The 26,981-nt window shown below is 38.6% G+C and overlaps 1 long non-coding RNA gene and 1 pseudogene across 1 annotated transcript in view; one reads left to right on the forward strand and one right to left on the reverse strand.

Moving 5' to 3' along the window:
- Window positions 1–8,375, reverse strand: part of LOC134761406 (uncharacterized) — a 49,223-nt gene extending 40,848 nt beyond the window's left edge. The window contains exon 1 of the long non-coding RNA XR_010139983.1: window positions 8,001–8,375. This is a non-coding gene — a long non-coding RNA (uncharacterized LOC134761406). The remainder of the gene's footprint in view (window positions 1–8,000) is intronic.
- LOC100442022 (hsc70-interacting protein-like) lies at window positions 1,528–9,775 on the forward strand (annotated as a pseudogene).
- Window positions 9,776–26,981: the final 17,206 nt, after the last annotated feature.

The following is a 26,981-nucleotide window of genomic DNA, read 5'->3' on the forward strand; positions in this document are numbered from 1 at the left end:
TTACATTGAAAATTTTTCTCTGCTTTGTTAGTTTCCCTTTTCTTCTCCAAATTCTAAATTATAGCATTCTCTATATACAATAACCCCAATATTGTCTTTCATCTATAAAACACTAACCAGTCTCTTTCAAAGAATGAGTATTACTAAAGAATCATGCATGTGGACTTCTGGTTCCAAAATGGAGCTACAGAAGCAAGCTGGCTTCACTGTCCCCAACAGAAAACCAAAAACAAATATATAGTGCTGGGATTATCACTAGCATATCCCAGAACTCAAACATGAGAATGAAACACTTCCTGTGGTCACAGAGAAGTGTAAAAAAACAAACAAAACTCTGAGTAGATGGTAAGAGAATCAGATTTCTACACCAGTGATGTCCCTTCCAACATTCTGCCCAGCATCAAGTGCACACAAAATTTCCTCTCAGCTCATGATTTCTACACTGGAAAAAGTGAGATTGAGGTGGACAGAAAACTTCCCCTCCAGTTTGGTTTCCCTGGCAGGCGACCTGTCCTCACCTTACTCCATAGGAAACCTAATGAGTGCCTGAAGGGAGAAATATCCCTGAGAACAAGCAAAGACCAAGGAGGGAGGTGGGACTACTGTCACCAGTCTTGGAAACTATGCTCTGGAACTCAGCCAAAGGAGACACCAAATGGGAGTGGCTGTCCTGCAGCATCATGCTGTAGAGGATTCATGCCACAGGGCCCCTGTGCAGGAATCCCTAGCCAGCCTTCCCACACTACCAAAATACCCCATTTGCAACAGTCCTCACTGGGGAAGAGCAATGCTCTGATTGTTCATAAAGCCATTATAAACCCGGGCTTAAGGTACAACCTACAGCCGAAAAAGGAGGTAGTGATCTAGCAGTAAAGAATCTGTAAGCAGGGCTGGGCATGGTGGCTCATGCCTGTAATCCCAGCACTTTGGGAGGCTGAGGTGGGTGGATCACCTGAGGTCAGGATTTCAAGACCAGCCTGGCCAAACATGGTGAAACCCTGTCTCTACTAAAAATACAAAAAAATTAGCAGAGTGTGGTGGGGGGCACCTGTAATCCCAGCTACTCCAGAGGCTGAGGCAGGAGAATCGCTTGAACTCGGTAGGCAGAGGTTGCAGTGAGCCTAGATCACAGCACTGCACTCCAGCCTGGGCAAAAAGAGTGAGACTCCATCTCAAAAAAAAAAGAATCTCTAAGCAAATATATCCAATAAAAACCAAAACAAGCCAAACAGAAAAGACTGGAATAAATAATCCTTTAATGCAAAGACATTAGACATATATCTACAAGGGAAAAATGCCCTCTCTAAATGGACAAAACAAGGAACAAGTGAGTGACCCTAACAAGATGGCAGTATGTGAGCTCTCTCACCAAGAATTCAAAATACCAGTTTTATTCTGTGTAATCTCCAATATAACACAGAAAAGCAATTCATAAATTTATCAGAGTCTTCTGCGTGGTCACGTCAAGCCGCGCCTGGGCCTGGAACTGAGCTGCAGCCCGTCAGCTTCGCCCACCACCTTCCAACCATGGACCCCCACAAAGTGAACGAGCTTTGGGCCTTTGTGAAAATGTGTAAGCTGGATCTGAGCATTCTGCACACCAAGGAAATGCGCTTCCTGAGGGAGTGGGTGGAGGTCATGGGGAGTAAAGTACCATCTGCTACTCAGAAAGATAAATGATAAGAAAATACCAAGGGGGAAAAAAAACTGATAGTAAGAAGGTGGAGGAAGACTTAAAGGCAGATGAACCATTATTAGAAATAGATAATCAGTGCCATGAAGAAAAGTCAGCACGGAGACAAATGATCTCACAACAAGGCCATCTTTACTTTCTGCAGAAAGGGTGCTCAATTGCAGATGGAACAATGGTGAGAGCACACCTGGACAAGGGAGGGGAAGGGGTTCTTATTCCTGATGCACATGGCCCCTGCTGCTGTGTCATTCTCCTATTGGCTAGGGTTAGACTGCACAGGCTAAACTAATTCCGATTGGCTAATTTAAAGAGAGTGATGGGATGAGTGGTTTGGCGGGAAAAATGGTTATGGAATGAGTCAGAGTGGAGGATGAGTCAGGACGGAGCAGGTAATTGGAATGAGTCAGGGTGGAGCAGATGATCAAAAAAGGTTGCTTTATGAGGAAGTTAAGTTTAAAAGTAGAAGGCAAAGAATTGAACATACTGACATATTGATTCTTTGAAGAGAAATTTATAACTCATATCTAACATTTCTTCCTCTTGCATTTACCTTACAGCTCTTTCTCTTCAAACTTCTTTAACATGTCTCAGCTTAGTTGTTCTGCTTGATTTTCCAAAAGAAGAAGCTTCTCTGGATAAGGTGTAGGATAGTTAAGGGAGATTCTAGTAAGAGCCATTTTTATGAGTCTCTGTACCAAACCACGGATGCATGCTATGACACAGCACCCGACTAGAATAAGTAAACCCATTACGGCTGTGAGGGAAGTAAGAATTGAGGCTATTATTCTTTTCCATTTAACAAACCACTTTTCTAGCCATCCTGTAAAAGGGTCATTTACCCCTGAGTTGTTGGCTAACTTATTGGACAGAGCAGTCAGACCTTGCAATGTCTTTTGTTATACTTTCATCAGGGGCAGTGTTGTTTGGGATGAAGGTGCAACATTGAGTTTTAATTATGACACAAACTCCTCCTTTTTCTGCTAATATCATGTCTAAGGCTATCTTATTTTTCCCAAGCCATCTGGCTAGTAGCCCCTAATTATTCAGCTATTCCTTTAACAGCATCTCTGCTCTAATTAATAGATCACTGTTGGTTGTAATAGATGTAGTTTATCCAGTTTACATTTTCTTAATTGTCACCCACTAAAATATTGACTCAAATCCTGCAGCTATTTGATTTCAGGCTTTAAATTGATCTGGTATTCCCCATGGGACTCTAATTGTGTCTAAATAGACATGATAGTAAAATGACCCATAAGGGGCTTCTTTTGCTTTACGATGTCTTATTTTTCCTTTCTCTGATTGATGAAATGCCAGGGTGAAAGGGATAGCCAATTGGACTAAAGCATAAGTCCCACTTGAGTTACTCAGCAGAGTGTTCAGTAAAGGTCCACCATAATACTACTACACATCTGCTCAGGGATGAATAAGGGCTGACTGATTGGTAAGCTTTTGAAAATTTTTAAGCTCACTGCATCCCTTCAGGTCTCCAAGGAACACTAAGTTTCCTCCCTGTCGTGATGTTACCAGAGGTCCTTGCTCCCAGAGCTCCCAAGATGGTGGTGGGCCACTCCTAAAATGGCGGCAGGCCACTTCCAAGATGGTGGCAAGCTTCATGTTCTCTGACCTGGGGTTCTTGGCCTCATGGATTCCAAGGAATGGAATCTTGGGCCATGCAGTGAGTATTATAGCTCTATTAGAAGTCATGGGTCACAGAAGAGAACAGTAGAACCCAGTGACTAGTGTTCAGCTCGATTAGGACAAACCCAGGCACTTAGCCGTGCAGGAACAATAGCAAGCCTTTAGCCCGATCGGGAACGGCAATGGGCGCCTTGCTGGATCAGGAGCACAGTGGACACCCTGCTGGATCCAGAGGGATGGAAGTCAGCAGCGGGTCTGCAACGGCGGCAAAACAGCAGTGGTGGATGGCGAGCGAAAGCTCAGCTAGAGCCATAACAAACAAGGACCGGAAGAGTGCAGTTGCAAGATTTAATAGAGTGAAAACAGAGCTCCCATACAAGGAGTGGACCCAAAGTGGGTGGCAGTTGCCTGCTCGAATGCCTAGGTTTATAGCCTGATCCTTTTTCCTCCTGCTGTGCTCTCAGGCAATAGATGATTGGCTATTTCTTTACCTCCTGTTTTTGCCTAATTAGCATTTTAGCGAGCTCTCTGATTGGTCCGGTGTGAGCTCAGTTGCAAGCCCCCTGTTTAAAGATGGATGCGGTCACCTTCCCAGCTAAGCTTAGGGATTCTTAGTTGGCCTAGGAAATCCAGCTAGTCCTGTCTCTCAGTCCGAGACACTAAGTGAACTTAGTGTTGGGAGATGGAAGCTGGATGGCCCTCGGGGGCTGACCTGCAGGATGTTGAAATTCGGGATATAGCAGAGAGAGATCTTGGCACAAGTTGTTACCCCAGGCTGTAGAATCCTGTAAGAGAGCTACCATGCAGCCCACGTGCAGTTGACTGGAGGACTGCCCTAGTAGAAAGGGGACAACCTGGGCCTCTGGCCTGCAGTGCACACAAGCATAACAATTGCCTTTGTTTAACATGTGGATGGAATATTTAATCCATTTTAACCAGGCATTTACATCTTTATACCCTGTTTCAATGGCTATGGTTTGCCTTAGGTCTCCTATTTCTACTACTGAGACGTTGCTTTTGTCATTTGGCATGAGGCGAGTCATAGTTTGATTTCATAGGTTTGGGAAAGGGGCAGCCATAGGAGGTGGAGGAGGGAGAACAAAGCACACCTTAAAGAAGCCTATAGGATCCTTTCCAGTGACTTCTGCTCCTAAACCATAGAAGTGCTCTAAAGTGGGGTAAGAGTTGCTAGTGGTAGGAATAGTAATGGATATAAGCACTGAGTAAGGAAAGGAAGGAAAAGATAGATGGACTAAGCTTTTTTTTAGCTTTAATTTGGTAGAGGTTTGTCCAGGAACAATGACCCATGATTCTGATGATAATGGCACTTGCTTGACTCGGGTGTGATGTGTCCATCCTTTTCTGCTGTACAAACAGCAGTCTTGGTGGTTGGCAGCACAATGCAGGGTCCTTCCAAGGCTGGCTCAAGTTTCCCTTCTTTCCACCCTTTGATGAGAACGTGATCCCCAGGCCAATGCTGATGTACTGGAAACTCCAAAGGTGGCGCCTCTGCTGAAAGACCTCTTGTTTTAAGGGAAGAGGAAGTGGAGGTTAAACCAAGTAAATAATTTCTAAGAAACTGATCTTTTGTTTTAAATGTGGGGACATCAGCAGTGGACTTTATAGTCCTTGGTGCCTTCCTGCTGAGAAATTTTCTTTTTTTTTTTGTTTTGTTTTGTTTTTGAGAAGGAGTCTCGCTCTGTCACCGAGGCTGGAGTCTGGAGTGCAGTGGCGCAATCTCCGCTCACCGCAACCTCCGCCTCCTGGGTTCAGGCCATTCTCCTGCCTCAGCCTCCTGAATAGCTGGGACTACAGGCGCCGGTCACCACGCCTGGCTAATTTTTTGTACTTTTAGTAAAGACAGGGTTTCACCGTGTTAGCCAGGATGGTCTCAATCTCCTGACCTCGTGATCCGCCTGCCTCAGCCTCCCAAAGTGCTGGGATTACAGGCGTGCGCCACCGCACCCAGCCTGAGAAACTTTCTTTAGCACCTATTTTTATTAGTTTTTAGACCAAGGAAAGCCAAACACTGTTTTATATTTAACAGCGCTTCCTGTATGATTTTATATCAGATGAACTAAATTTCACCTTTATATTAGTGTTATTAATGTTAAACTTAATTTTAACAAAACCTTATAGACATATTTATCCAATTTTAATGTCTGACCATAAGGTAAGATTTTTATAGACTCTTTTTAACCATTTATAATTTTTGTTAAACAGCAGGTTAGTGCTTTAAGAAAAAACTGTTGTGCTTTTATTTTAATGTCCAGTTCACAGAAAAACTGGATGATACCCCTTTAACTTTAGCCATTATGTTTACACACAGAATTTCCTTTACAAAATTAACATTTCAAAACTTGCTTAAACCTTTAAAACAAATTTTTTTTTTTTTTTTTTTTTTTCTGAGATGGAGTCTCGCTCTTTTGCCCAGGCCGGAGTGCAGTGGTGCTATCTCGGCTCACTGCAAGGTCCACCTGCCGGGTTTATGCCATTCTCCTGCCTCAGCCTCCCGAGTAGCTGGGACTATAGGCGCCCGCCACCACACCCAGCTAATTTTTTGTATTTTTAGTAGAGATGGGGTTGCACCGTGTTAGCCAAGATGGTCTCAATCTCCTGACCTCATGATCCGCCCACCTCAGCCTCCCAAAGTGCTGGGATTACAGGTGTGAGCCACCATGCCCAGCCAATAAAATATTTTTTTAACCTTTTACTGTAGGTAAAAATCCATATTCTTATGCCTCCTTATAATCCTTTTACCAAAAATATATTTTACTTTCCTTGCACACCTTGCACATAAACTGTTTCTTCAATAGTTTTACATTCAGGAGGCCTAATTACTTTTAAATTATACAACATTTCTTGCATAAATTCCCTTTTATAACTTTTTTTCACGACTTTCACAGACAATTCTTCGATATGCCTCAACTTTCTGACTTGTTGCAAACATCCCTTTCTTTAAACAACCAGTTAATTTGTTTTAGGACAAGAATTTACCATATAATATTGTTTTTACATAAATTCTCCCCCATTTTTTGTTTTCAAAGATAACCATTCTTTTCCAAAGTGAACTTCCTTCATGTCTGTGGACTAGACTGCCTTAGGCCACAAAATTAGAAGTTAGGATAATACATGTTACATTGTTAACTTTTAGCAAATTTTACTTTTGTTGAAAACTTTGTAAGTTTGGGATTTCAATTATTCTTTGCTATTAATAAGACTTATTCAGTCCATATTAACTTAGAATTTGTATAGATGGCTCCTTCCTGATTCTGTAAGTACTTTAAGGCTTGGCTGAATGCAAACAGCTCACACGTTTGAGCAGACTAATTATTAGGCAATTTTCCTTACTCTGCTTCTACAAGAGTTTCCTTATCACTTACTGAATACCCATTGTGTCTTTTTCCCTCAATCACCCGGGAAGAACCATCTATCACCCTGTCCCGAAGGGAGTTCCTTCTAGGTCAGGTTGGACCTTTGTAGGGTAATCAATTAAGATTTATATCCCCTGTTAGGAAACCTGCTGGGTTAAAGGAATTTTCAGTGGTTAATGTTAAATCATCTTTTTCTAACAGAATAGCCTCATACTTTAAGGTTCTTGAGTCAGTATGCTACATTTTTGCTTTTTTTTTTTTTTTTTTTTTGACTTAGGATAGTTCTGACCTGATGAGGTGTGCTCACAGTGAAGTTTCCTCTAAAAGTTATTTTTCTACTTTCTTCTGTTAACAAAGCAGTTGCCACTACAAATTAAATGCATTTGGGCCATCCGCAGGTTACTAGGTTAAGGATTTTTGATTAGGAAAGGCTACGGGTTGTCAGTGGCCTCAGTGCTTTCAGGCTACACCCTTGTTTACACTGACAACAAGGTGGTATTGGAGTGTTATAGGGTTAAGGAGAAGACCTTCAATTATCAATTATAGGGTTTTAATTTACCCTGGAACTTAAAGGAATAGGGTACACTGTTTTCTCTTCACTACTTCTATCTCTCTCTCTCTCTCTCTTTGACTCTCTATGTCTTTCTCTCTTTGTCTTTCTCTCTGATTTCCTCTCCAAGTTTCTTTTTCCTCTCTGCTGGCCTTTCCCTGCCTCTGCCAGCTGCTTATGCTGCTGTTCTCCCCTCTCCTTCCCCTTCCCCTAGGGGAGGGACCAGCAGGAGTGGAGCTACTCTTTCTTCCCCCCAAGAAGAAAGGAAAGGGGAGTTCTGAATATTTTTCTTACTACCAGAGGTTTGTGTAAGGTTCAACCCTCTGAAATTTGTGGAAGGCTCAACCACTCAAACCAGGGGTGTCTTGCCTTGCCTGTCCTGGAAGGCTCAACCCCTCAAACCAGGGATGTCTTGTCTTGCTGCCCTGGAAGGTTGACCTGTTTCCTCCCTTTCCCCCTCTGAAGGTCCTTTGCACACTTCCCACTCGTGTTGTCTTCTCTGGCTGCTCCCCCAAGGAAGAATTAGACCCCTCTTAGCATTGGTGTGCCGGTATAAATCCCACAGCAGGATCCACCCTAAGCCATATGAAGTAGCTACAGAACTGTGGAGAGGACCCACTCACTCCAGCAGTAGGACTTGTCACCATCCACATGAACAACACCATAAGAAGCGTTGTTTGTGATCATTCATGCACATACACATTTAGCCCTCCAGAATTTGACCACCAAGGAAGTACTTTACTGGCTCCCATGGTTTCTCCTTCCTTGGTCTGTGCACAGAGTTGTCGCCACGGTATGTGAGGATCCTTTAACCTAGGTCGCTAGCCAGTTTCTTTCCACGTTGCTGAGAGTCCCAGTTTATTCGTCACACTGGGTGGATCTCGGTTCCTCACCCCTGAGGCTGCCAAAAACGAGGTAGTGGGGCATGCCTTCTCACAAGAGAGGACCGGAGACTGACCCTAGAGGAGACTGTAATCCTGGACAAGCCCCCAAAATTGTTAGAAATAGTTAATTGGTGCTGCAAAGAAAAGTCAGCATGGAGACAAATGATCTCTTAGCAAGGCTATCTTTACTTTCTGCAGAAAGGGTGCTCAATTGCAGATGGAACAATAGCAAGAACACACCCGGGTGGGAAAGGGGTTCTTATTCCTGATGCACATGGCCTGCTGCTGTGTCGTTCCCCAATTGGCTAGGGTTAGACTGCACAGGCTAAACTAATTCTGATTGCTAATTTAAAGAGAGTGATGGGATGAGTGGTTTGGCAGGAAAAATGGTTATGGAATAAGTCAGAGTGGAGGAGAAGTCAGGGAGGAGCAGGTAACCAGAATGTGTCAGGGTGGAGCAGGTAATTGGAATGCGTCAGGATGGGGCAGTTGATCAGAATGAGTCAGGTTGGGGCAGGTGATCATAATGAGTCAGGGTGGGGCAGGTGATCAGAATGAGCCAAGGCAGAGCAGGTAATCAGGATGAGTCAGGGTGGAGCAGGTAATCAGAATGAGTCATGGTGGGGCAGGTGATCAGAATGAGTCAGGGTGGAGCAGGTGATTGATAAAGGTTGCTTTATGAGGAAGTTTAAAAGCAGAAGGCAAAGAATTGAACACACTGACATATTGATTCTTTGAAGAGAAATTTAGAATTCATATCTAACACCATCAAGTGAGGAAAGTGATCTAGTTATTGATAATGAAGTTGTGATTGAACCAGACACTGATACCTCTCAAGAAATGGGAGATTAAAATGCAGAGATAACAGAGGAGATGATGAATCAGGCAAATGATAAAAAAGTGGCTGCTATTGAAGCCCTAAATGATGGTGAACTGCAGAAAGCCATTGACTTATTCACAGATGCCATCAAGCTGAATCCTCGCTTGGCCATTTTGTATGCCAAGAGGGCAAGTGTCTTTGTCAAATTACAGGAGCCAAATGCTGCCATCCAAGACTGTGACAGAGCCATTGAAATACATCCTGATTCAGCTCAGCCTTACAAGTGGTGAGGGAAAGCACACAGATTTCTAGGCCACTGGGAAGAAGCAGCACATGATCTTGCCCTTGCCTGTAAATTGGATTATGATGAAGATGCTAGTGCAATGCTGAAAGAAGTTCAACCTAGGGCATAGAAAATTGCAGAACATCAGAGAAAGTATGAGTGAAAACATGAAGGGCGAGAGATCAAAGCAAGAATAGACAGAGTTAAGAAGGCTCAAGAAGAGCATGAGAGCCCAGAGGGAGGAAGAAGCCAGATGACACTCAGGAGCTCAGTATAGCTCTTTTCCAGGTGGCTTTCCTGGGGGAATGCCTGGTAATTTTCCCTAAGGAATGTCTGGAATGGCCAGAATGCCTGGACTCAATGAAATTCTCAGTGATTCAGAGGTTCTTGCAGCCATGCAGGGTCCAGAAGTTATGGTGGCCTTCCAGGATATGGCTCAGAACCCAGCAAATATGTCACAATACCAGAGCAACCCAAAGGTTATGAATCTTATCAGTAAATCATCAGCCAAATTTGGAGGTCAAGCATAATGCCCTTCTGATGAAAAAAGCCCTTGCTGAAGGAAAAACAACCTAGATCACCTTATGGATGTCGCAATAATACAAAGCAGTGTACCTCTGACCTTCTCATCAAGAGAGCTGGGATGCTTTGAAGATAATCCCTACCCTTCTCCCCTAAATGCAGCTGAGGCATTTTACAGTGGTTTGCCATTAGGGTATTCATTCAGAGAATGTTTTCCTACTAGGAATTACAAACTTTAAACAATTTTTAAAACTTAAAAATATTTAAAACAAATTTAAAGGGTCTGTTAATTCTTATATTTTTTTACCAATGATTTTGGATTTTTTTTGAATTATTGGGCAGGGAAAACATTTATGTATGGAAGATTATTGCTCTAATTTGAGTGAAATAAAAGTTTATTAGTGCGAAGCAAACATAACTCATTTGAGGATAAAGTTTGTGCTGGATATGTGGTTCCTGAAGCATTTTGACATGTCTTTTTAAATGCTTTATCTTTTTCTTTAAAGAACTATTTTAATAAAACTAATTGGGAACACCAGCATTTCAGTAGGACCTGGGTAGGGACTGGAAGTACTTGGCAGGGCAGTAGCAATCTTGTTGTGTTTTATATAACATGCATCCTTGGGCAGGCTGCCCTTAAATCTTACACTGTGGTGAAGGAATGAATTTTTTGTAATGCTGTGGTAGAGTTGCAGTACTTAGTTCTGTTCTTGTCCAGTAGATCTAATAAATGTTTCACACTATTTCCATATAGGTGAAATAAGGGAGTAATTTTCTTTTTATATTTCTATGCTTAAAATTCTCTTTCCTAGTCAAAAAATGCCCAACTCTGTGTCTGATTTCTGCTTGTTACATTTTTCTCCCTTACTTTTCTTGGGCTAAAGACAGGTTTTTTCTACCAGCATCATCACTGCTATCATCATTAACAGTATAATTATACAATCATATTTCATGATGAGTTTAATTTAATATGTAATACATATGCAAATTGTAAGGTAATACCCAAAACAACTAGTTTCTTACTTGGCCATGAGAATGCTTATTTAAGTTTTAGACTTCAACTCTGGCAAAATCCTGTCATATCAAAAGACATTGGAAAGAGGGATTCCCTTTGGTGTTTGGTCTTCTACTTAGAAAATACAGTAAGAGTTTATCTTGCAGTATTCATGTTTGTATTTTGAAGATAATGAATTAAATTGATATACACAGAGGGGAACCAATTTTTTTGATCCAATGTGAATTATAAATGAGATAATCTACATTCATTGCGGAGTTGTTGAAACTAGGAAAGACTCATTGTCTTTGTATTCAGCTCTTCCTTAAATAGTGTAACCATACCCCACCCTCTGCTTGCTTTCTTTCCCTCCCCTACAATGACAAAGAAAATGATAAATAAAAAAATAAATTTATCAGAGAAATTTAACAATGAGATTGAAATAACTGACAAAAAATCAAACGGAAATCTTGGAACTGAGAAATACATTTGCTGAACTGAAAATTCATTAGAGGCCCTCAACAGCAGAATGGATCAAGCAGAGGAAAGATTCAGTGAGCCCAAAGAAAGGCCCTGTGTATTTGAGAATACACAGGGGAGAAAAGAGAATGATAAGGAAAAAAGACCACCTGCAAGATACAGACAATTACCTCAAAAGAGCAAATTTAACAATTATTAGTATTCAAGTGGGAGATGAGCAAGAACCAGGGGTAGAAAACTTATTCAAAGAAATAACAGAAAATGTTCTAAAATGTGAGAAAGATATAAATATCCAGGTTCAGGAAAATCAGAGAACACTAAGCAGATTTGACCCAAATAAGACTACTCCAAAGTATGCAATAATCAAACTCTCAAAGGTCAAAGATAGAGGATCTTAAAGCAGTAAGGGAAAATACACAAATAGCAAAGGAGGTACAATTCATCTGGCAACAGACTTCTCAATGGAAACTGTACATGCCAGGAGGGAGTAGAATGACATTTTCCAAGTGCTTAAAGAAAAACCTTCCATCAAAGAATACTGCATGCAGCAGTCATCCTTCCAATATGAAGGAGAGATAAGATCTTTCCCAGACAAACAAAAGTGGAGAAAATTCACAACCTTCAGACTCACCTTATAAGAAATGCTTAAAGGGAGTTTTTACTGAAGAAAAACAAGAATGAAAGAAAGAAAGATCATTAACATAAAAAAAAAGCATTTGAAGGTATAAAACCCACTGACAAAAGGACACAGACAAATACAGAATACTTAACTGCAGTGTACAATCCACTCTTAATTCTAGTATGAAGCCCAAAAGACAAATCTAGCAAAATAATAATAGCTACGGTAGTCTGTCAAGAGGTAGGTAATATAAAAAAGGTAGACTGAGACAAGTAAAAGTCAAAATTTAGAGGAGATGGAATTGAAGTGTAGAACTTTTACCTTTTCTTTTTTTCTTTTTATCTATTCTTTTCTTCGTGATCTAAGATAAATTGTTGCCGTGCGCAGTGGCTCATGCCTGTAATTCCAGCACTTTAGGAGGCTGAGGTGGGCAGATCATGAGGTCAGGAGTTCGAGACTAGCTTGGCCAACATGGTGAAACACTGTCTCTACTAAAAATACAAAAATTAGCTGGGCATGGTGGCAGGCCCCTGTAATCCCAGCTACTCAGGAGGCTGAGGCAGGAGAATCACTTGAACCTGGGAGGCGGAGCCTGCAGTGAGCTGAGATCACGCCACTGCACTCCAGCATAGGCAACAAGAGCGAAACTCCATCTCAGGAAAAAAAAAAGATAAATTGTCATCTCCTTAAAATAACTTACTATACCTACAAGATATTTTTTGTAAGCCTAGTGGTACTCACAATGCAAGAACCTACAATAGATTTGCTAAAAATAAAAGCAATGAATTAAAACATAATACCAGAGAAAATCACTTAACCACAAAGAAAGAGAGGAAAGAAGGAAGAGACAAGTTATAAAACAACCAGAAAATAAGCAACTAAATGACAGTAGTAAGTCCTACTTATCGAGAATAACACTGAATATAAATGGACTCAATTCTTCAATTAAAAGCCATAGAGTGGGCCAGGTGTGGTGGCTCACGCCTGTAATCCTAGCACTTTGGGAGGCCGAGGCAGGCAGATCCTGAGGTCAGGAGATTGAGACCATCCTGGCTAACACGGTGAAACCCTGTTTCCACTAAAAATGCAAAAAATTAGCCAGGTGTGGTAGCAGGCACCTGTAGTCCCAGCTACTCGGGATGCTGAGGCAGGAGAATGGCATGAACCTGGGAGGCAAGCTTGCAGTGAGCCGAGATTACGCCACTGCACTCCAGCCCCACTGCAACCTCCAACCCCTGCTGGGTTCAAGCAATTCTCCTACCTCAGCCTCCCGAGTAGCTGGGATTACAGCGCGTGCCACCATGAACGGCTAATTTTTTGTATTTTTAGTATATACAGGGTGTCACCATGCTGGCCAGGCTGGTCTCGAACTCCTGACCACCTACCTCGTCCTCCCAAAGTGCTGGGATTACAGGCCTGAGCCACCTTGCCCGGCCAAAAGGTTGTGTTTTTATGAAAGATTAAAAAAGATGATAATCCTTTAGTTAGTCTAAGAAAAAGAGAGAGATGATACAAATAAATAAAATCAAATAGAAAAGGAGATATAAGAACTGAGACCACAGAAATACAAAGAATCATCAGAGACTCTTAGGAACAACTATCCACCAACAAATTGGGAAATTCCTGGACACATACAACCTACTAAGATTGAACCATGGAGGAATAAAAGTCTCCACAATCCAACAATGAGCAACAAGATTAAGCTGTAATTTAAAATAAGATTCCCATCAAAGAAAAACTCAGGACCTTAGGCCTTCACTGCTAAATTCTAACAAACATTTAAAGAAGAACTAATACCAATTATACTCTAACTCTTCAAAAAAATTGAAGAGGAGGGAATACTACCAAACTCATTTTGCAAGGCCAGAATTACCCCAATACCAAACCAGACAAGAACACAACAGGACCAAAAAACAAACAAACAAACAAACAAACAAAAACTACAGGACAGTATCACCAATGAACATAGGTACAACAATCTTCAACAAAATACTAGCAACCTGAATGTAATAAGGCATTATAAAGATCATTTACTATGATCAAGTGGGATTCATCCCAGGGGTGCAAGGATGGTTCAACATATACTAATCAATAAATGTAATACATAACATTAACAAAACCAAAAGTAAAAACCATATGCTGTTTCAATAGATGCCAAAAAAGTATTCAGTAAAATTCAACATCACTTTATGTTTTACAACTCCTCATCAAACTGGGTATAGAAGGAACATAACTCAAAATAATAAAGGCCATATATGACAAACCTACAGCAAATATCATACTAAGTGGGGAGAAATTGAAGGTCTTTCCTCTAAGATCTGAAACAAGACAGGGATGCCCACTTTCATTACTTTTATTCAACCTAATACTGTAACTCCTGGACAGAGCAATTGGGCAAGAGAAAGAAATAATGAGCATCCAAATTGGTAAAGGAAGAACTCAAATTATCCTTGTTTGCTGATGATATATTCTTATATTCAGAGAAACCTTAAAATTCCACCAAAACCTCATAGAACTGACAAATGAATTCAGTAAAGTTGCAGATACATATCAGCCTAAAAAGTCAGTGGCATTTCTATATGCTAACAGCAATTGATCTGAAAAAGAAAGAGAGAAGGAAAGGAATCCCATTCATCAAAGCTCCAAAGAATATAAAATACCTAGATATCAATTTAACCAAAGAAGTGAAAGAAAACTATGAAACACAGACAAAAGAAATTGAGGGGGACACAAAAATAGAAAGACATTTCATATTCATGGATTGGAAGAATTAACATTGTTAAAATGACCATACTACCCAAATCTATTTACAGATTCAATGCCAATGCTCCATCAAAATACCAATGACACTCTTTACAGAAATAGAAAAAACAATACTAAAATTTGTGTGGAACCACAAAAGACTCCAAACAGCCAAAGCAATCCTGAGCAAAAAGAGCAAAGCTGGAGGCATTTGAAGACACTACCTGACTTCAAAGTTTACTACAAAGCTATAGCAATCAAATCAGTGTGGTACTGGCATAAAAACACAATGGAACAGAATAGAGAGCCCAGATGTAAATCCATACATTTAAACCCAACTCATCTTTGACAAAGGCACCAAAAATAAATGGGGAAACAGTAGTCTCTCTAATAAATGGTGCTGTTAATATTGGATAAGTATATGCAGGTGAATGAAGCTAGACTTAAATCTAAGACCTGAAACTATGAAGCTGCTGGAAGAAAACACTGCGGAAACACTCCAGGACATTGATCTGGGCAAAGATATTTTTGTGTGTGAGATCTCAAAAGCACAGGCAACCAAAGTAAAAATAGACAATTGAGATTACATCAAGCTGAAATGCTTCTGCAGAGCAAAGGAAACAGTCAACAAAGTGAAAAGACAACCTACAGAATGGGACAAAACATTGGCAATCTTTCCATCTGACAAGGGATTAATAACCACACTATAGGAGCAACTCGAACAACTCAATAGCAAAAAACAATAATCCAATTTAAGTTAGAAAAATATGTGAATAAGTATTTCTCAAAAGAAGACATACCAATGGCTAACAGCTATATGAAAAAAAAAATTCAAAATCACTAATCTTCAGAGAGATGCAAATTAAAACCACAATAAGATATCATCTCACCCCAGTTAAAATGGCCTTCATCACAAAGACGGGTAATAACAAATTCTGGTGAGAATTTGGAGAAAGAGGAACCCTCATATTGGTAGGAATGTAAATTAGTACAACCACAATGAAGAACACTTTTGAGGTTCCTAAAAATACTAAAAATAGAACTACCATACGATCCAGCAATTCTACTATTGGGTATATACCCAAAAGAAAGGAAATCAATGTATCAAAGAGACAGCTGCACTCCCATGTTAATTGCATCATTATTTACAATAGCCAAAATATGGAACCAACCTAAGTACCCATCAGTGGATGAATGGATAAAGAAATTGTGGTATAGATACACAATGGACTATTATTCAGGCACAAAAATGAATGAAATTCTATCATTTGCAGCAACATAGATAGAACTGGAGGTCATTATGTTAAGTAAAATAAGCCGAGCACAGAAATACAAATATCACACATTCTCACTCATATGTGAGAACTAAAAAAGTGGACCTTATAAAGATAGATGGTAGATTGGTGGTTACTAGAGGCCAGGAAGGTTAGTGGGGAGTGGGAGATGAAGAGAAGTTGATTAACAGGTACAAATACGCAGTTTGATAGAAAAATTAAGACCTAGTGTTCAATAGATCAGTAGGGTGACTACAGTTTATTGATATAGACAATAATCTATTAAACCTTTAAAATTACCTAGAAGAGAATAATTCAAGTGTTTCTAGCATAAAAAAGACAAATATTTAAGGTGATGGATATCCCAAATACACTGATTTGATCTGTACAAATTATATGAATTGAAAGATCACCTGTACTGTGAAAATATGAACACCTATTTTTGCATCAATGAAAAAAAAATTCCCACCCAGGAAAGAACCATGCATGTCCTTTTAGATTCCTTTGCTTTTTCACATGGAAAATTCTAGAAATATTCTAGAAAGTGAGTGACATTTAAAAGTACTGATTTCTAGCAGATGTCTGTCTACGTAGGTGAATTCTCCTTTTCACTTTTCAATTGTATAATTTGGCAGGCAGTTGACAATGACAAACAACAAACATACAGACTAGGCAGCTGTACAGAAAGAAAAATAAATCAAAATCAGAATTCAAAAGTTTAGTATATACATAACTTACACTGTTTTCAGCAAGTTAGAGTCACCTTTTCTCCCTCAAATGAACTCAAAACAAGTGAAAAGGATTTGATGGTGCTGCAATGCCGTTAATTAAGATTTTTGCTTAAATCAGAGTGAAGCTTTACATTTTACTTTTAAAATTTGACTTCATATCTCCATATACCCAAGTGAAAATTATAAAGTAATTGTGTAGATTTTATTCAGATTTATGATAGCGTTGCTTTAAATTACTCATAAACTTGAAACATCAGGGTCACCCAAAGGGCTTATTAAAACACATTTCACTGGGCCCCCACTCCTAGAGTTTCTAATTCAGTAGGTGTGGTGGTGCTTGAGAATTTGCATTTTTAACAAGTTCCCATGTAAAGCTGCTCCTGAGACCACAATTGGAGAACCACTGATTTGTACTAATAAAAGTGTGAATTCTTTCTTATTGTAAATAAACACCTTAACACTAATCATTTGACACTAATCATTCGACAAGAATCAGATTTGGCTTCTATAACCATCTGGAGGAAATTACTGTACACAATTGTACTTTGCTTCTTTTTGACAAAGTCACTTGGTCCAGGTGAGCTTCAAGTTACTGATTCCCAGCCAGATTGTCAAATCTAATCCCAAATACTAGGCTACTTTAAAAATACAATAAAATGTTTATAAATGCAGTTGATCTCGTAAATACCTAACAAGTGTCCTTGGGAACTAACAGTTCATTGCTCAAATTATGAAAATGATTTATAATTTTCGTAATGTGCAAACAGGAAATACTAAAAGAAAGAAGAAACAAACTCTCAGCGGTTTTGTTTTACAAACTGCCTGGGTGGTATCATTCATTCAGCCTTGTTCTCATCCTGGATGAAGTCAGAGGCACTTTGCCAAGTAGTCAAAATAAATATTAGCAAGGTTAGAAAGAAGGAAATAACAAAGAAAAACTTATGTAAATAAGTGCCTTGTAGTTACTTGCAATATTGCTGCAGTCTTTAGGCATAATAGAAATAGTCCCAGCTTTGCTTCCATTTAAAAGAAAAGTTTCTGAATTGTAAATATAAATCATGCTCATTTACTTCCACCGTGACAGTGTCTGCCTCAACAATGCAGAGTGCAGAGATTTATCATGCTGGACGACTGTTTTAGATCTCCAGAAGCTGCTAGGAGAGACAGATCAGCACAACCTGACTTAGAAACACTAAGGTCACTTCAGTCAGTGTGGTCTTCACGAATACATGTTCCTGAATGAAAAATCATCTGTTTTGCAGTAGATTTTAGTACCTTTTGTTAGAAACCCTCTATGCTCAAAGCCTTAAGCAGGAACTTCGGGCTTCACTGCATCAGGCCTCCCTAGAAAGGCCAGTAACAGCCATAAAAGGACTTTATAATTTAAGGTGAAAAGGCGTGATTACGAGTCTCAAAACCCTAAGTGCCAGAAAGCATTTTAAACAGGAGAAGACTGACAAGCCTGTCAGTGGTAATGCATCTGTATTTGCATCTGACCTGAAAGCACTTTCAACATCTGCAAGGAAAAAAAAATCAACGGAAGAAAGGTTGTCTTGGAATGAAAGATTAACGACACAGCAAAATGCCTAGTTCTGGTGGGAGAGCCTTATACCCCAAATCCAGTTGTCACCTAGAATGGAGCATTCTTTGGAATGAGCTCTTTCTTTAGGGTTATATATTTGTTTTCTTGCATGCTAAAGTAAGGACAGGGAGGGCAAAAAGAATATATTTCACATCTTTTTAAGCTGTGAACCCACAGGCGCTGGTTCAAAGATGAAGATTGAGCTGTCTGTCAACTTGGATAGATGTCTCCTTTGTAAACACTTTAGTGACTAGCTTCCTTGTGGTCTGGCCGTGGTATTTGCAATCACTTCTTAGCATAAGGGATTGGAAAAAAGTATCAGTTTCAATAGATTGACAATAGGTCAAAGTCTCTGTTGACAAAGTTTGGAGAGTGAAAGCCAAAAATATTTTAACCATCGACTGTTTATTTTGTTTAGCATAATAAACCCATACATGAAATTAATGAATGGGTCTTGCAAAGGTATATGCAAACTAGAGAAAAAAAATTGACGTTTCTTTTATAGTTACTGGCTCATTACTCTCAGTTTCCATTGTATCTGTAACATGATGTAGATTCACAGGTTTTGATATGAAATTTGATTATACTTATTATTATACTGTAATGCTGTGCAATAATCTTATTACACTGTAAATTGTAAATGTGTTATAAATTGATCAAATACATATGCCTTTGTAAAAAGGAAAGTTTTGAAGTAATTTTGCAGTCTTTTTCCAGATATGCTTAAGTCCATTTTCAGCTGTAATTAACATAAGGAGAGCTCTCTTGAAGCCATTTACAGAATGAAATGTCTCTAGGGGTTAGTAAATTGCATGCTTTTGAGGTAATTTCCTAAGGAAGAAGCTTTTATACCTTACTATGAAATCCCTTAGACACCTCCTATGGAGCTGCAGTTGACTTTCATAAACAGCATAATGACTACATGTCAAAGAAAGAGTGATAAACTGTGGCTCTTCAAAGAAATAAAAGGTGCCTACAAGCTTTCTTTCTTTCTGCTGACATGTATAACATAAAATTAGCTCACAAAGACATTGAAATATACTTTATTTTGCAAAGATGGGCAACTATTTTAAACATTGCAAAGCAACTATAGTGTCCTTGTTTAAATTTTTTTTTTTTTTTGAGACAGGGTCTCACTCTGTCGCCCAGGCTGGAGTGCAGTGACGCCATCTTGCTCACTGCAACCTCCACCTCCTGGGTTCAAGCGATTCTCCTGCCTTAGCCTCCCAAGTAGCTGGCAACACAGGCATATGCCACCATGCCTGGCTAATTTTTGCATTTTTAGTAGAGATGGGGTTTCAACATGTTGGCCAGGCTGGTCTCAAACTCCTGTCCTCAGTAAGCCACATACCTCAGCCTCCCAAAGTGCTTGGATTACAGGCATGAGCCACCATGCCCAGCCTTGTTTAAAATATTTTGCTTATTATTGTTTTATTAAGGAAGAAGAAAACTCTTCAGCAATGTAAGTACTTTTTTAAAAAATACACCTTAATAAAAATCATATTATATATTGTGAAAAAAACAAGCAAAAAAAATCTTAACCAAAGTTCCCAGGAACTTAATAATTATAGGCTTAAGAGGATAAATTTACATATGTAAGCCCATGTTCTTTGCATTAAAACTTAGGGAATCCTACATATTCTTCCATGTAGTTAACCAGCATCATGTCTGTCCTATCCTATCCTGTCCTGTCCTGTCCTGTCCTGTCCTGTCCTTTCTTAGTGTGAATAAATGTGTCACTGCTGTTCATGAATGTCTCATCATTATATGGTGGCTTAGTGTAGATGTACATATTGCAGGGCTAGCATTTTGTGTGTATTTGTGTTTTTTTAATTTACTGAGCTATTATAAGTGCAACCAAATACTATTCGAGATTTTAAGAAAGACATTATTCTGCCAAAAGCAATTCATTGCAAGAATAGTAAATATTTTGAATGAACTAGTCTCAGTAGTAAATATTTACATGTGTAATAGAAACAAAAGAAATAATCATATTATCTTGAGAATATAATTCAAAATAGAATTAAGATAAATAAAAAAATTATTTTAGATTCCTAAAGTTAAAATAAGTTATATTTAAGGAATTTGGTGCCATAGTAATACTACATTAAATTTCTTTAGTGTTTTTTGAGTTTTCAAAACACTTTCAAATATACCATCTTTTCTAGTCTTCATAATAGCTTCTTAAGGCAGACAGGGTTAGTCATCATTTTCCAAATAGGAGATTGATGCTCAAAATGGTTGTTAGTTTTCCAAGTTTATGCAATAAAATATGATAAAGCCTAACACCTGTATTCCTCATTTCCAACACAATGTTATTTTCATATGGACTCCTAATATAAAGAGAAGACTAATATAAATAACATAAACAGAAAGACTAATATAATAGATATAATATAAATAGAAAGATACATAATATAAATAGAAGACTATATAATTAGAACTCTATATAATTAGAATTCTCTATAAATCGAAGACTTCTATATAAATAGAAGACTATATGACTATATATAAATGGAAGTTTATATAATATAAAGACTAATATAATAGATATAATATAAATATAAAGATATATAATATAAATAGAAAGACTCCCAAAAGAAACTCACCCCCAAATGTCTATAGACAAGGATTTATTTCCCATGGCCCCATACATGTAAAGTGCTACTTATTACCTAAACCCTCGCTCACAACACCCTCCATCACCCCAGCTGCCACAGTCCCTGCCCTGGGAATCCAGAGACCTCTCCATGATCCAACAGCTGAAGGATTAAGGCCTGGTTAGGCAGGAGACCTTGGGGTTCTTCCTCCTGTCTTCTAGCTGGAGTGTCTTCTGAATGGTCAGTGGCATGGCAAACAGGTAATTAAACATTTTGAAAATCGCCCTTGGTTTCACATGCCCATCTCAAAATGCCCATAGTCCAAAACATTTGGCATACAGAATATGGTAACTGTTCCCACATTGCTTAGTTCTCTTGTATTTCTTAGTATAGGGTGCTTCATGAGAGACTGATTTCTTGATTTCTTTTTGTGCATGTGGTGAAAACCACTTTAGGGTAAAGTGTAAAAATGAAGAGAAGTGTATTTTCTGTCATTGACAAGGAACTTGCGAAATCTGTGATATATGAAACATTAGGAGTATATGAGGTCAAGTATTAGACATACGAGATGAGGTCATTGTTTAATGTTTGTACTTAATAGTTGCTACAAATAGTTAATAAAGACAAACAAGGACTAATGTCTCTAGGAGGAAATATAACACAATTTTTCACCAAAATGTTTTGGTTTTGTTTTTTATTAATTTTATTTGTTTGGTCTAGTAAATGTGTCAACTTTCATGCTGTCACCTGGGATGTTGAAATTAAATGAGTTCACAAAAGTTAGTTGGTTTTCCCTGACAGGAACTGAAATGTTTTTGTTGTTGTTGTTGTTGTTTGTTTTTTTCTGAAGGTTTGACGTTTAAAGGGAATTTAGAATAAGAAGTGAAATTCTTGGACAAAAGGCTTTAATTTACAAGAGACAATTTGTTCCTCCAAAGGCATAGCTTTGAGCACTGCTAAGGATTTAGTGGTGGGTGAACCCTGTGGGTATTAGGAATCTCTTTGGTTTATGGTGCAAGGCACCAAATCCCTTCTATTAGTGGTTTCCAGCACCTCAAAACTAAGAGCCCTTTCTACCAGAAATAAAAAACATCAGGAGAACTTTATGTAATAGCTATTGATTAAGGAAATACATAATGTTAGTGAGCTATTATAAATTCACTATGTCTTTGAAATAAATGTTTTATTTTAATAGATTAGAGCAGCACCCACATAAGTTTGGAAACATAGGTCATTTATCTGGGAGTCTAAACAATGAAAGCATCAAAAATGGAGACTTCTCATTTTTCTTTGTGACCATCCATGTTAAAAAATCACTGTAATAATTGAAGGGCAATTTGTTATAAGACATACAATGAAGACGACATATTACAGGAATAAATAAGTAATATTGACAGGGTGATATGTCTCAAACAATTGAAACACTTACACATCAGTTTTGCTGTTTGTATATTTTGGCAAGTAACAAATGTTTTAAAGATTTAAGCTGCAATGGTTAAAATGCATATTTTTATGCATCTCATTTCTTAATTTATATAACAGAAAGAAAACCCGTAAGAAAACAACCAGAAAATTTGATAAATAAATCATTATTTTTATCGTTATGCCCTTTTTGAATTAACCTATCTAAACTCTGGAAATATCATTAATTTGGAACAATAATTGGAACAATTATTTCTGTATAATCTGAGTAAACAATCTTCTACCATATGTTTAAGATGTATGTGGAAGAGCGATGTTTTGAGATCGAATGTATATTTTGGTTACTTTTAAAATTTTTCCCTTAACTTTATTCAAGCATGGAGCTCAGTGTATCAGTGAAGATTTTTCAGTGAGGACACTCCTTTGCAATGTAAAATAAAATCACCACAAAAGCTTATTTATTGGCTCCCCTGGAAAGTCCAAGCATGACTGGAACCAAAGCTCAAATGTTGTTATCTGTCTCTTCCCATCTCTCTGCTCTGCTTCCCTCTGGGCTGGTTTCTTTCTCTTGAGGGCTCTCTCCCTGGCTCCCAGCAGCTCTAGGCCTATTGACGTCAGCAGAGACAGCCTCCATCCTACTGTCCCCATCATTCCTGGATTGGGTCTTACCAGCCTAGCTTGAGTCTCCTCTCCATCTCTTAGCCAGGGTCTAAGGAATGAAATGCCCTTATTGGCCAGGACTAGGTCGTGGGTTTATTACAAGAAAAATTGCTCCCTTATAAGCAAAGGGAAGATAAGAAGAAGGTATATTCCCAAAGGAAATTGAGTGCTTTGCCAAAATAAAGAACAGTTACTGGGCCAACAAAGGCAAAAATATTCAATTCACCTAGTCTTAAGAATTTTTAGAGGGATTAAAGCAGAGGTTTGCTTGAAGATCACATTCTGATAGATCCTGAGACCACAGGGATCCCAGAAGCCCAGGAGCCAGAGAGCAACTGGATAGCAAGTGGCCATAGGCTGGGCCTTGCGGTGGTGACCAATGGGAAACAAAGGGGCCTCCTCACGCCGTGGTACTGTACAAAGCCCGAGGACCTTCACATAAACGTGGGGAAAGAAACCTGGTAGTGACTATGATGGGATTTCCTGTCAGCCTGGTCTGTTGGGTGCTTGCTGTCTGATGACTAAGATTTATGTGACCACTTATATTATTTACAGAAAGTACTTAGAGCATGTATGGATTTATGTCAACTTTGAAAAAATTATACGACACCCTAGGAATCTGTGAGCTATGGATTAGAAACTGCTCTTTAGAACGAGGTAACATTTCTCTGATCTGGAAAGTGAATACATTCCTAAACATGCCTAGCTCTCTATCTTTTAATACAAAACTTCGGGCATTCACAGGATATGCAAGTCATAAACGTGGTGTCTAAGAATGCATATTTTGTAGTTGACTGCCAGAGTTCAAATCCCTACCTCAAAAAAAAAAAAAAAAAAAAAAAATCTGTTTCACCACTTTGTAGTTGTGTGGTCTTGGCAAAGCCAGTTAACATTTATAAGTCTCAGGTCCTCATCTTTAAAATGAAAATAAAAGCAGTACAGGTTGATGTAAAGATTTGAAAGGCTATTGCTTATACAGTGTTAACACACTTGACATATAGTAAATGCTCAATAAATGTCAGCAGCTATTATCAAGCCCCAAGAAAGCTGGAAAGGGTCAGGGTATATCTATCACCACATTTCAAACACCAACGCAAACTGCTTAGCCTAAAGACCTTCAGGTGCAGTTGGCTGAATTACTGAGGGACAGATTTGCCAAGCAGTAGAGAAGGGATGTATTGCTAGTTCTGTTTGTATTTATCACAACCCAGTTGTCAGCTGGATGCCTTCCTACCTCCACCTGCAGCCATCAACCAATCAACACATCTCCCTGGCCTCACCTACATGCTCCCAACACAAGATTTAGGTACACATGGCATGCACTCCTCATTTTCATGACCGGGAAATTCCATGCTTTCCACTAATTTCTGGCAACTCACTGCGTCTTCTCCCTGTGCCTGTATATGCTGCCTTGTTTCAGCCTCTGCTGATCTAGATCCAAAATTCTGCTTCTTAGCTGATTTCTGCAAAAGATCAATTCAAACCAACAATTTCACACATTCTCAAACTTCCCTAAAGTTTCACAAGGTCGTGGGAAGAGGTCACATCTCATGCTGCCATTTGACTAGACCCACCCTATTCATGCTCTTCTTCCTTTGCTCTGACCTCTCTGGAATAACAAGCAATTCTTACTTATATCCCTTGGAATGAAGTTTTTACTTCCAAGTAAAATTATCAAGATATATTTTCCAAACAAATACAGTTTTCATACTGAGGAATTGTGTCACAGATGTTGGAGAAATAATGTTTTTAACCTCATGACATTAGGTTAGGCTTTATTCTATACGCCCATATAGGAGATGCATAGTGTGCACTTACTTTGAAAAAGGTGCTATATGGGAGATGAAACCTGGAGCACAGATGCTACTACGACCGAATCTACCAAGAATGAAATTATATCACATTTCAATGTACCAATAATGAATGTCAAGGATATAATGAATCTGTAAGAATTTTAAAATGAAATATTAAGGTGTTTTAAAATTCAAAATGTGGATATTTAAGTCTTGACAACTGACAGACTTTTATCTCTATTTCAATGGTATTTTATATAATTTGTATTTATTTAATTAAACTCGGGGGATTACATCTAAAAAAAAAACTTGAATATCTAGCCTATAGGAAATTGAGATTCTTACAGACAATCTGCATTTCCAAGAGAAGAGAACTCTGAAATTACAAAATTATTTACTTAGAAAGCTAATAAAAAATATAAACTTCAGGAAAGCAGCAGCTTTTTCTCTTTTGTTTACTAATATGTTCCAAGCTCCTGAAACAGACTCTGGCAGATAATCCACAATTGCAAATTAGTTAACACACAATAATTCATAGAACTTCATTTATCCAACACACATTTATTATTTGCCTATTTTATGTCTGACTGGTTCTAGGTGAATTGGAGATCTAATTTTATTTTTAAGGTCCCAAAATATTAAAATTTCTACCACTTTCTTAGGGAGATTAGTAGCTCTCAGAAAGTTTTCCCTGACAGGCTGGCGCAGTGGCTCACGCCTGTAATCCCAGCACTTTGGGAGGCTGAGGCAGGCAGATCACGAGGTGAGGAGATCAAGACCATCTTGGCTAACATGGTGAAACCCCGTCTCTACTAAAAATACAAAAAATTAGCCGGGCGTGGTGGCAGGCACCTGTAGTCCCAGCTACTCGGGAGGCTGAGGCAGGAGAGTGGCATGAACTCAGGAGGGCAGAGCTTGCAGTGAGCGGAGATTACGCCACTGCACTCCAGCCTGGGTGACAGAGTGAGGCTCTGTCTCAAAAAAAAAAAAAAAAAAAAAAAAAGTTTTCCCTAACAATTAAGTGTTTCATTTTTCTTTTAATCTTTCCTCATAACTCAATCCTTCAGTTTTCCGCTCAGTTGTTCTTTACTGACCTATGTTCAATTAGGCAGTATCTTTTTCTGAACTGTATGCATGTCCTAAACAAAACATTATATTCCAGGCATGAATCCTCAAGTCATTTTGCAAGGAACTGTTCTCTGATTTTAGGCACAATAATTGTTTAAATGTAGTTTTTGTAGCATTGAGTTTTTTTTATTTTTCACTGACATAATTGCTATTGAAAGTTTCTTTTCTTACCTTCACTTGGAGCTCTTTCAGAGTAACCGCCTTTCGTGTCTTTATCAGTTCCATCAGTATCTCCACTAACGTGTAAGAAACATCTACAGCCAACTTTGAGAAATATTTTGCATATATTTTTTCATGTAATTCTCACAAAATAAAACCCCTATGTTGCAAATATTATTACTGTGACTTCAACATAGATAAGAGAACAGGGGTTACATATAATGAACTGAGATTTCAGCCTGGGTGTTCTGATTGAAATGCTTAACCTCTCTGTTAATGTTGTCATACATGTTAGATTAAGTTTATTTACACCATCTTTCCTTTACTTTTGGTTAATATTTTTAACTTCTGTGTCTTTTGTTGATCTATACCTCAAGAGAAAATCTTGGGATTGTAAAGTTCTTATTTTTCTTCAAGGTTTAAGTAAAAATACATGTTCAACTTGGAAATAGATGTTTGTTACTGGCCAATTAAGTATCTACTCATCCATTCATGTCTTCCACCATATTAAGAACATCCAAGTTTACTTTTGAGAATATCAGCCTTCTCCCACTGTGTAGCAGGCATGTGGTTTGAATGGAATTGATCCCACTTCTGCCTCCAGGTATGGACTCTGACTGATGTTAATCTGTTAATCTCATCTTCGCTGATTGAGGGAGGAGCAGCAATTTAGATTAAAGTCAATCAGGATATAAAGATCATCTGACTTCAGTAATTGGCTCAGGTGGGTCTAGACTGAAATTCAGGCATCTATGCCGTGGTGGAAGGGAAGAAAGTCCTTTCTCTGGCTCAGAACAATATGATGAACTGATATGCACTCTCACTTTTATATCTATATTTAATTTTTTTTCTCTTTCACTTGATCGAGAAATTTCTTTCAAATTTCTTCTTTTGAAAGATACCTTCTATGTTTAATTCTGTCCTAGGAATAACTTTTAAAAACTCATTCAAATTAATTTCTTTAATTTCCTAATCTTTTCTTTCTTGAAGTTCAGTTTACTTGAATATCTTTTCCTGAAACTCATTTATT

This window comes from Pongo abelii, chromosome 4, assembly GCF_028885655.2.
Source record: "Pongo abelii isolate AG06213 chromosome 4, NHGRI_mPonAbe1-v2.0_pri, whole genome shotgun sequence".
Taxonomy (NCBI): Eukaryota; Metazoa; Chordata; class Mammalia; order Primates; family Hominidae; genus Pongo; species Pongo abelii.